A 12255-nucleotide genomic window follows, 5' to 3' on the forward strand; every position below is an offset into this window, starting at 1 on the left:
GACTGACCGGAAGTGCTGCCCTGGAAAGTCCAGAAGCCCGAGCCGAAGGCATTTACAGAGACTTCCCCTGAGCCGGAGCCGACAGGCGCTCCGTGCAGAAGGCCCAACGGAAGAAAGCCCCTGTGCCCATCCCCCACACCTCGGCTGAGGTTGCGCCGGGTTGCTGCTGCAAAGCGGCACCCCAGGCCAAGTCACCGCGGGACCTTCCACCCAGATTGCCAGTGGTGGGCAGTGTCCAGAAGGTCTCTCGGGGCCCGACCCGTCTGCCGGAGCTCACAGCAGCACCGTATTAGGACAGGGAGCCGACACCGCTGGGCCCGGAGATTGCGGAAAGGGAAAGGAAGAAGGCGGAGATGGTAGCCCGTACGATCCGGGAGAAGGAGAGCCTCCGCCAAGCGACCTTCCGTGTCCGGGGCCTCCTGTATGAAGGGCAGGTGAGGCGGTTTGATGTCTGCCGGGGCTATGGCTTCATATATGAACCGGGCCTGGAGGCCGAAGTCTTCATAGCCCAGCGGGATGTTAATGCCCACCTGCCGGAGGAGCACCCAGGCCGTAACCTGATGCCGGGCGACCTGGTACAGTACACCCGGCACTGTGGGGAGAGGGGGTGGTTTGCGCTGGATGCCAAGCTGAGGGGCAGCCAGGAGACCCGGGTGTCCACCGCATCCCCTCCCCCAGCCGACACCGAAGAGTCGGAATAAGGTCAGCGGAGCCCCGCTGCAGTTATTCCCCGTTGGGACCACCAAAGTACCGTTTAACTGTTTTTGAAAGAATGAAAAGAATGATTTACCGAAGAGTCACCTGATTTGCTGCTTGATTAGAAACGGTCGTTGCCGGCAACTGGTCCCCGTTGGGACTCCCTTTTCATATTATGCGTAGAAACTACTACGGACAAGCCCGAGAACTAGCAGGGCAACCACAAACTTGTGGCATGTAAATAATAATGCTGTTGTGGCTTCCACCGTTACCGCCTCCGGAGAGGCAGATTGGAGGAAGGGCCCGCAGTGGAGCAGGCTGGGGCCCAGCCACCACCGGAACCGGTGGCGATCCTCTGGGGGTTTCAGGGGTTCCCCATGGACGTGGGTCCCCTGAAAAGCACAGAACCCACTCGGGCAACTTGTGCAGGACTGGGGTCAAGGGGTGCTGCCTGTTTGCTTAGGGGCAGCATCAGGGACAGGTTGCTTGGGTGGGAGAGAGCGGAAGCCGTTACCGTTTGCAACGTTAAAGTAAGAGTACCTCCCAATGTGGGAAGATGTTATTTTAATTGTAATCTCTGTTTTACCGTTTATCTTTTCAGTTGTGAAAATAAAACCGGTGATGGACGGGCAGCCCGCGGACGGTCTGCATTTAACTAAGGGGGAATGTGGCACTCTGGACAAGCCAGGGGCCACAGAGCACAACACCCACACACCCCACACTCCCGGTCAGGCACACCGAAGTCAGACACAAAACCCTTGTTGCCTTCCTCCAGGGGCTGATGTCCACACCAGGGGGTGGGCCAGGCAGTTGGTCCCGCCCACCGAGGAGTTCACAGTCCTGGAGGCGGGAAAACCAGGCAGTTCAGTGAGGAGTAGAGTTGAGGAGTGGAGAGAGATTAGTTTTGGAAGAGAAGTGAGAGGAGTAAAGTGGCAGTTAAGCAGCCTGAAGTTGGTCCGGGTGTGTGGCCCGGACGGATCAGCAAGGTTGGCAGACGGTGGTGACCGTCTGCAGGAGTGGCCTATCAGAGCTTACCGTAACGACCGTGGATGGGCGGTGGCCCGGTGGTACCGGACCGGTACGCAAAGAGAAGCCAGCACCATCTGGCAGGGGCTTACGGACCTGTCACGCTCCCCGTGTCCCAGCACCGCTCCTTACCCACTGATCCAGTCCATGTGTTCACCAGTCATGGCTGCCGCTCCCGCTCTTGCTCCCCTGAGTCCTGTTCCTGGTCTCAGGAGTCTGACTCTGAGTCTTAGCCTCATGGTTCTGTATAGGACCAGGCCGCGCCCACTCTCCTGGTCTTATAGGCCCAGCACACCTGTAGCAGGAAATGACATGGGGCTGTGCTGGGTATATAAGACTTGCCTTTCCATGTGGGCGGGGCCTGATCAACGTGTCTTGTAGCTAGTCTTATGAGCTAGGTGCTCAGGTCCCCTGGTACCGTGTCCTACTGACTTCTTGTCCTTACACTCTGGTACCTTGCCTGTTTACATTACTGTCCTAAAGAACTCTGTGACTCTGGTGACCTGTTTATACTTGTCCCTACCACGCCAGTGCTGAGGCTGCCGTGTGCCCTGCCCTCCGGTGGGGTGCAAGGTCCAGTGGATCCACCTCCTGGGCCCACCAGTACTCCCGGCCCTGACAGATTGATCAGGCCATGGATCCCGCTGGAGCACAAACATCGGAGCTGGCTGAGCTGCGCCAGGAGCTGGCACAACAGCGTGAAACCCTGAACCGGATGCTGAAATTCATGACGTCCGTGGACCACCGGTTGTATACGCTGCAGACTGCCGTCTCGTCCACGCAGCAACCAGTCTCCAGGTCCGAACCAGTTTCTTCCATGGCCTCGCAACTTCGCCTCGCTGCTCCGCCTCGCTATGCAGGGGATCCCAAGTCCTGCCGCGGTTTCCTGAACCAGTGCTCCCTGCACTTCCAGTTGCTCCCGCACTTGTTTGCCTCAGACCAGGCCAAGGTGGCGTTCCTGATGTCACACCTGGAAGGCGAAGCCCTGGCCTGGATTAACCCCCTGTGGGAAAACGAGGATCCAATGATCACCGACATCCAGGAGTTCCTGCGAGCCTTCAGAGGCACCTTCGACGAACCCGGACGAACTACCGCAGTGACCTCTACGCTCCTCCGGCTACGCCAAGGGACCCAAACAGTCGGCCAATACGCCATCCAGTTCCGCACGCTCGCTTCGGAGCTGGGCTGGAACAATGAGGCCTTAACAGCGGCCTTTTGGGAGGGTCTCTCTGGTCGTATTAAAGACGAACTAGCCGGCCGTGATGTCCCTCACACCCTGGACGCTTTGATTTCCCTGGCCATCCGGATTGATCTTCGCTTTCAGGAGCGTACCAAAGAAAGAGTCCGGGAGAAGCGACCACCTTGCTATGCCTTGCCCCCGCAGAGACCTACCGTTCCCTCGTCCCTGCCTTTCCGTGACTTATCGCCAGAACCCATGCAGGTGGACCATCTGACCCAGGCCAAGCAACGCCGTGCAGAACGGCTCGCCCGGGGCCTGTGCTTCTATTGCGGAGACGGGTCACATATGCTACGTTCTTGCCCGGAGAAACCTGGTAGACCCCAGGTCCAAGGGGAGGTGGGAACCGCCACCCTTGGCACCGGAATCCCCTCCGTTCCAGTTACGCAGACTGTCCAGGTGACGACGGAGAAGATCAGGTTCACAGCAGAGGCCCACATTGATTCTGGGGCAGCGGGTAATTTCATACACCAGTCTGCAGTGAACCGATACCAGGTACCTGTGATCCCGTTTGCCAAGCCCCTCTGGTTCGCCTCCGTGGATGGTAAACCACTATACGAACCTGTCCGGTATACCACTGAACCCGTGAGACTCCAGGTTGGCACTCTACATACTGAGACCATTGCCTTCTATGTCATCCCAAGAATGGCTCCTGAGCTCCTGCTGGGTCTTCCCTGGCTTCAACTCCATGACCCTGCCATTAGTTGGCGCTCGAGCTATTACTCGCTGGGGACCCTTGTGTCATGACCACTGCCTACAGCCCGTTCCTCGGCCCCTGTCACCTGAACCTGTTATGCCGCAGGAAGATGAAGAGGTGATGACTCAGTCCAGTGCCGTGCCACAACTCTTGTCACTTGTACCTGTGGTGCCACCGGAACCAGAGGAGACGACGCACTCCAGCGCCGTCCCGCCGTCCCTGACAATTGAGACTGTGGTGCCACCGGAACCAGAGGAGACGACGCACTCCAGCAACGTTCCACCGTCCCTGACAATTGAGACTGTGATGCCATCGGCTACCGAGGAAGAGACATTGTCCTGTACCCGGCCCGAGGCGCCTGATCCGGTCGTCCAAGACTCCAGTCCTACTTCTGACTGTCTCCCCCCGCTTCCCGTTGCCCCCGTTGCCACTGCTGGTAGATCGGCTAGGCGTCGTGCGGCCAGGAAGGCGGTACGGGGTCAGCGGTCCATCCCCGCCTTTGTGTTGGATCCTGGTCCGGTGACTCGATCCGGGGTGCCCCTGGGGTTCTGTGCACGGAGGGGGGGGCATAGAGGGGGGGTACTGTCACGCTCCCCGTGTCCCAGCACCGCTCCTTACCCACTGATCCAGTCCATGTGTTCACCAGTCATGGCTGCCGCTCCCGCTCTTGCTCCCCTGAGTCCTGTTCCTGGTCTCAGGAGTCTGACTCTGAGTCTTAGCCTCATGGTTCTGTATAGGACCAGGCCGCGCCCACTCTCCTGGTCTTATAGGCCCAGCACACCTGTAGCAGGAAATGACATGGGGCTGTGCTGGGTATATAAGACTTGCCTTTCCATGTGGGCGGGGCCTGATCAACGTGTCTTGTAGCTAGTCTTATGAGCTAGGTGCTCAGGTCCCCTGGTACCGTGTCCTACTGACTTCTTGTCCTTGCACTCTGGTACCTTGCCTGTTTACATTACTGTCCTAAAGAACTCTGTGACTCTGGTGACCTGTTTATACTTGTCCCTGCCACGCCAGTGCTCCGGCTGCCGTGTGCCCTGCCCTCCGGTGGGGTGCAAGGTCCAGTGGATCCACCTCCTGGGCCCACCAGTACTCCCGACCCTGACAGGACCCCAGCAAGGCTAGGAGTCGCCGTGAATTTGCCGAATTCGTTAGTGAAGGGAACCTCCTGGGTTCCCTAGCAGCCAAGTCCCGACAGAAGGCAACAGTCCAACCAGGAGAGGGAGACACGGCCACCGCCAAGGAAACCGTTTCCCAGGGCCAGAGCCTGCGGGCAAAAGGCTCCTCCAGCCCATACCCAAGCTGGGGAGCGGGTTACCGGTGGGAACCCATTGGAACCATCTACCGTACATAGGTGCAGGGAAAGGCAGTCACCATCAACCTGCCGGGAGAAACAACACCGCAGCCGTCTGTGGGACCCGTCCATCCAGCTGTGTGTTTTACCGAGAACTGTGTCCTCATCATTGGCTGAGTGAGTACCACCGTGCCATGCGGCACAGCGCTGCCCCCACGACCCTGCACCTCACCAGGCCATGTAACCCGCCAGTCATCCATCCCTACCCCCATCACCGGGCCCCGGGACAACCAACCCCCTACCCACGGAGGGGAGAATTAACAACAAGGCTGCTCCCTGTCACCGCTCCCGGGATCCCCGTCTAGAGCAGCGGTGGTGTCACCAATATCACCACAACCGTGGGTGGCGTCACGGACAATAACTAAATCCCCACAATTCCCCACCCTTTTCACTCACGGGCGAGGAGCGCCGCTCGAGTTCCCGGGATCCGGCCCACCGCTCGAGCCACCACCGAGCAGCGGCAGCAGCAGCAGCGGCCGGACCCGAGCAGTGGGAGAGCGCAGCGTCCCCTCCTCCGCCCGCGACACCCTCATCACCACGTCCCGTGGGTGGCATCACAAACTCTCTCCCCAAACAAACCATCCCTTTTCACACATGGGTGAGGAGCGCTGCTCGAGTCCCCAGGTCCGGCCCACCGCTCGAGCCACCGAGCAGCAGCAGCAGAAGCCCCGGACCCGAGCGTGGCGAGCTCGTCCCCTCCACCCACGACATCAGCACCCAGCTTTCCCATGATATGAGAGAATGAGAAAGCTGGGGAGCTGAGGACAAGCTGGATATCAGAACATAGAAAGGCTGGGTGATTAGGAAAAGAACCTCTTTCTCTCAGCTCAGCTCCCAGCTTTCCCATGATATCAGAGAATGGGAAAGCTGGGAGCTGAGTACAAGATGGATATCAGAACAAAGACAGGCTGGGTGATGAGGAAGAGAGCTTCTTTCTCTCAGCTCAGCACCCAGCTTTCCCAATCCCATCCCATGCTTGACTGCTGCTATTCCTCTTTCGCTAATCCCTACTGATATATGGTTACTGTGTGGACTTCACTCACGTCACGCAGCAGGGACTGGTGCAAATCACACACACCAAGCACCCTCATGTCCTGCATATCTCAAAGACTGGCTGTACCCCAAATTAACCCTCTCTCAAACACACTGAAACCCCATAATCAACACACCCTGTATCCCTTAAAACCCCTCTGTTACAGTCTGGACACCTCATATGCAGGGGTGGATTAAGGGGTAACCAGAGCCCCGGGCTGTTCAGGACCTGTGGGCCCCCCCATCCCTACACATGGGTCATGTGACTGGTCCATCATCATACACTTGAAACAGATCATTTCTGAAAAATAGTTGCCGAAGCTATAACCTAAAAAACATCCAGTTATCTAATAAATATACCCTTCAGCTAAAATAAAAAAACACTAAAGGGGGCTTTACACGGTACGACCGATTGTGCAATTTCACAATCGATTGTACCCGCCCCCGTCCTTTTTGCGTCACGGGTATTCTGTCCCCACTTAAAGGCGATGGAAGGTGCGTAGTTGTGAGAGGTTGTGAGAATCTTACCTTCGTTTTTCCTATAGGTGGGGCAGACAGGACCAGAGCTCTCCAGAGTGAAAAATGCACATGCTGAGATGAAACAATGGTGGCTTATTTTCTCCAAAGGTTAGGACATGCAGAGTGCAGTAATCCAAGTACTTGGCATTGTAATTCTCAGTGATGCTTGCCTCTGAAGCTACTACGTGGTCAGAAGACTTTGCTCCTAGTAGCTCCAATCCAATATGGGAAGTTGTTCTCACAAACTCTGCTTTGGAAATGAACATCCCAGGATGTGATGCAAGAGGGTCATCAGACACTCCCATGGGCTGGACAATAGAAACAGAGGAGCCGAAAGGTCTGACCAGTAGATGGCAGCAGAGACAAGCATGAAGAACATTAAATAACAGTTTTAACTAAGACAAATAGAAACAGCACACTCCCCGTCTGAAATTCACTTTGGGGATTTCACTATTGAGTCCATAATACAACCTGAAAGGAAAGGCATGTTAAATGCAAAAACAAGCTCAATTGAGTCCAAAACAAGAAGGATGGTTCAAAGTTCAGGTCCGGTAGCGTTCATCCTGTAGGGACGCTCTCTATGGGCAAAAGCAGAACAAGTTCGTGGATTGGCCTTGCAAAGGTCTTCGTCTCAACTTTCCTGATGACCTTTAGCTCCACCTTCCGAACATTGCCGTCTTGACTAGGCAGTATCCTAGTAATTAGTCCCATAGGCCAGTCAGTCCTTTCTGTGGTCTGATCTTTCATGAGGACTAGGTCTCCTTCCTTGAGGTTCGGCTTGGGATATCGCCACTTCTTTCTTCCTTGAAGAATGGTGAGGTATTCCTTCCTCCATCGGTTCCAGAAGTAGTCAGCCAAGTATTGAACCCGTTTCCAGTGTTTTTGATAAGTGTTCGCGTGGGTGAACTCTCCGCTCCGCATTACCGCGTTGTCAGTTTTTTGGGTAATGAGAATAGTAGGAGTTAATATGGTTGGTGTTTCTGGATCCATGGTCACCGGCACAAGGGGTCTTGAATTGATAATGGCTGAGACTTCAGCTAAAAGAGTGACTAGAGTCTCATGTGTGAGTCTTGAGGAATTGACGTCCATTAGCATGGAGTTCAAGATGTTGCGTGAAATCCCGATCATCCTCTCCCAGGAGCCTCCCATGTGAGAACTGTGAGGGGGATTGAAGATCCAGGTGCAACCTTTCTCTGCCAGCTGATCTTGGATAGGTTTGGTGTCGATGTTCAGTTCTCTACATGCACCGACAAAGTTGCTTCCACGGTCAGACCTCAGCTGTTTCACTGGTCCTCTGATGGCAAGGAACCTTCTCAAGGCGTTGATTAGGCTGGAGGTATCCATGGACTCTAACACCTCAATGTGAACGGCTCGAACACTCATGCAGGTGAATAACACAGCCCACCGCTTGCTGTTTGCTTGGCCTCCGCGAGTTCTGCGTGTGGACACCATCCATGGTCCGAAAACGTCTAGGCCCACGTAGGTGAAAGGTGGCTCTGTGGAAAGTCTGTCTGTAGGCAAGTCAGCCATTTGCTGGTACAGTTGTTTTCCTCTCGCTTTACGACAGTGCACACAATCGTGTAGTATTCGTGCTACACGTCTCTTCATTCCAATAATCCAGAGGCCTGCAGACCGTAAAGCACCTTCTGTAATTTGCCTGCCTTGGTGTTCAGTCTTTTCATAGTGGTGTCGGATCAGCAAGACTGTAACATGGTGTTTGTTGGGAATGATGAGAGGATTTTGTTCTGCAACTCCAAGATGAGCCTGATTTAAACGACCACCAACTCTTAGTAAGCCGAAACTGTCGATGACTGGGTTTCAATTGGCGAGAGGACTTCTTAATGGTATCTGCTGTTTGTTGTATAAACACTTCCATTCTATGGCGAATTCACTTTGTTGGAGGTGGCGTATTATGAGGGACTCGCTATAGGAGATGTCCTCAGCAGAAAGGGGTTTGTGGCAGACATGCCAGCGATGACAGTCTTTGTTTTTAAGGTCAGTACTACAGCATCTGGCGATATGCACTAACCTAGCAACAGTCCTGACGAGCCTCATCCAGCTGGAGAAACGTTCAAAACGTTGGCAACCGAAGTTGGAAGTTTTTTCTGCACTGGTGGCCAGGGTATTGACTTCAGCTCGGACATCTGGATCGTTGTCTGGATCTAGGATGCTGAAGGTTTCCTGGACACCTTCTTCTGACTGTCTCAGCAGGAACTCTGGACCTGTAAGCCAAGAAGAGTTAGCAAAAGAACTTATAGACATAGGTCTAGTTGCGTGATCTGCTGGATTCAGTTCAGATGGTACATAACGCCATTGTTCTGGTTTGGAGGATCTCCTGATCCTTTCAATGCGGTTACTGACGTACACATAAAATCGTCTTGATTGTAGATGTAACCTAAAACGACCTTACTGTCAGTGTAGTATTGGACCTCATCTATTTCGACACACAGTCCTTGTCGTATGAAGTCGGCAATTTCCACTGCCAAAACGGTGCCACAGAGTTCCAGTCTGGGAATGGTATGGTCAGGCTTCGGGGCCAGCTTCGCCTTGCCAAATACAAATCCAACGTAGTTTTGTCCGTTGGGGTCTGTCACTTTCAGGTATGCAACTGCTGCTATAGCTTCTGTGGAGGCGTCTGAGAAGATGTGCAGTTCCTTCTTTATGCTAGAGGTGAGGGAGATTTTGAGATAACATCTTGGGATGTGGATGTTGTGAAACCCACACAACGACTGTTTCCAAGCTTCCCATTTTTGCTGTTTGTCGGAAGGGAGTGGGGTATCCCAGTCCTTGACGGTTTCAGAGAATTGTCTCAGCAAGGATTTGCCTTGTATAGTGATAGGCGCCACAAATCCCAGTGGGTCGAACAAGCTGTTCACTATAGAGAGGACACCACGTTTTGTGAATGGCTTGTCTGAGCAACTTACTTGAAATCCGAAGGAGTCGGCTGCAAGATCCCATCTGATGCCCAGGCTCCTCTGCACGGGTGGACTGTCTAGCCCCAAGTCAATGTCTTTGAACCCAGGGGCGTGATCACCCGACTCAAAGGCTCTCATTACGGTCAGGCTATTGGAAGCAATTTTGTGTAACCTGAGTTTTGCCTGGGACAGCATGCCTTGAGTCCTTTTGAGCAAATCAATGGCTTCTTCCTCGGTGGGTAGTGATTTGAGCCCATCATCTACATAAAAGTCTTTCTCAACAAAGTCTCTGGCATCTGTTCTATACTCGGACTCTCCCTCTAATGCGGTTCTCCGGAGACCATAGGTTGCAACTGCGGGTGAAGGGCTGTTTCCAAACACGTGGACCCTCATACGATATTCCACCATCTCTTTATTGGTGTCATTATCCTTGTACCACATAAATCTGAGGAAGTTCCGGTGGTCCTCTCTGACTAGGAAACAGTGGAACATCTGTTCAATATCGGCAGTGATGGCGACAAGCTCTTTTCTGAACCTCAGCAATACTCCTACCAAGTTGTTTGTTAGGTTAGGACCTGTGAGGAGAACATCGTTAAGGGATACGCCTTCATGTTTGGTGCTGGAGTCGAAGACAACCCTGATTTGATTCAGTTTTCGTGGGTGGTATACACCGAATGAAGGCAGATACCAACACTCTTCGTTCTTCTTCAAGAATGGAGCAGGTTCTGCGTGGTTGTTGCGGAATATTTTGTCCATAAAGGCAACAATATGTTCTCTCATTTCAGGTTTGCTGCTCATAGAACGCTGAAGAGAGTTAAATCTGGTCTGAGCTTGCGCTCGGTTGTTTGGGAGTCTTACCCTGGTAGATCGGAAGGGTAATGGAGAGACCCAATGGTTGGTTTTGTCTTTAGAAAACTCACAGTCCATTATTCCGATGAATTCTCTGTCCTCTACTGACAAGGCTACTTTATCGTCGTCCTTGGTTGTGAGAAAGACTGATCTTCCCAAGTTGTCGATATGCAGAGAAGAAGCGATGTCAGGTAGCTGTATTGTGTCTGGAGACTTCACTTTCACTCCATAGTGATGAGGACATGGCTTTAAGCAGGTTGTGCGCCCATCTCCATGCACATAAGTCTTGAAGGAATCAATTTCTGATCTATCAACGCACACATTTCCTATGACTACCCATCCCAAGTCCAGTCTCTGGGCGTATGGTGCATAGTCAGGCCCATTACACTGCTGTCGCACCTTGTGTACCCTTAGATTGTCTCTGCCGAGCAGGAGTAGAATCTCTGCGTTATTGTCCAGAGGTGGGATAACACTAGCGAGGTGTCTTAGGTGTGGTTGATGAAATGCAGCTTCTGGGGTAGGAATTTCATTCCTGTGGCTGGGTATTTGGTCACATTCAACGAGCGTTGGTAGAGGTATTTCAGTCTTCCCATTGATAGGAGAAGCAATGAATCCCTGGGCTCTTCTGCTGCTAGTCTCTATGCGACCCGAGCAGGTGTTCAAGGTGTAGGGTTCTGATGGTCCATTAATTCCGAAGGCTTCAAAGAATTTGGTTCCTGCTAGGGACCGGTTGCTTTGGTCGTCTATGATGGCATACACCTTCATTGCCTTTTCTGGTTGTCCCTCAGGATAAAACTTGATGAGGCATATTCGGGCACAACATTTCTGTGTTTGGCCCTCTCCACATACCTCTGAGCATGAGCAGGAGACGGCTGTGGTGGTGTCAGTCTGATTCTTGGGCTCCCCGCCATGACTTGGAGTGGGAGTGGTGGTGACTGCAGCCGGTGTGTCTCTAGCTAGCTGGGTTGGGTGCACGGCTGAAACGTGTTTTTCACTATGACACTCCTCACACTTGACGATGGATTTACAGTCCTTGGCCAAGTGCTCAAGTGATGCGCAGCATTTGAAACAGATCCCAAGCTCTGTGAGGACTTTCTTGCGCTCCTGTAGGGTTTTGGATCTAAACCCTCTGCACTTGTTCAGTGAATGCGGTTTTTTATGGATGGGGCATTCTTGATTGAAAGACTTATCTCGTGATAAGATGGTGTTCTGTTTATCTGTGCGTGCTGCAGGTGATGGTAGCTCAGTCTTCCTGACACTCACAGTGTTCTTAATGTCTCTGCGTTTGTGTATGGCACCTTCATACCTTGATGATGATGATGTTGCAGCTGCCGAAGTGTTGAACTCTAGGAAGTCGAGGCTGGGGTCGTTCCTCATCTGGCCTGCTCGTCAATGAACTTGCAGAACTGAATAAATGGGGGAAAGGTGACGTCATTCATTCTTTTGTACCTTGAGACTGACGTTGCCCATTTCTCCTGCAGACTGTATGGCAGCTTCACCACGATTGGGTTCACTCCATGGGCTGTATCCAGGTAGCACAGCCCAGACAGACGAGGATCTCTTTTGGCGAGCTCCAGCTCCATGAGCAGATCACTTAGGTCTTGAAGCTTGTGGACTTCTTTAAGGTTGATCTTTGGGATGTCCTGCAGTCTCTTGAATAGGGCTTTCTCTATTGCTTCTGCGCTGCCAAAGGTGCGTTCCAGTCTCTGCCATGCAGCAGCGAGACCTGCTTCTGCTTGTCCCACATAGACGGTTCTGAGGCTCTTGATACGGTTTGTAGAGCCTGGGCCCAACCACTTGATCAGAAGGTCGAGCTCCTGTTCCGCAGTGAAGTTGAGATTGGCGATGGCTGCCTTGAAAGTTGCTTTCCAGGCCCTGTAGCTCTCTGCACGATCATCGAATTTCGTGAGACTAGTGTTGATTAGCTCTC

This window comes from Anomaloglossus baeobatrachus, chromosome 11, assembly GCF_048569485.1.
Source record: "Anomaloglossus baeobatrachus isolate aAnoBae1 chromosome 11, aAnoBae1.hap1, whole genome shotgun sequence".
Classification (NCBI taxonomy): Eukaryota; Metazoa; Chordata; class Amphibia; order Anura; family Aromobatidae; genus Anomaloglossus; species Anomaloglossus baeobatrachus.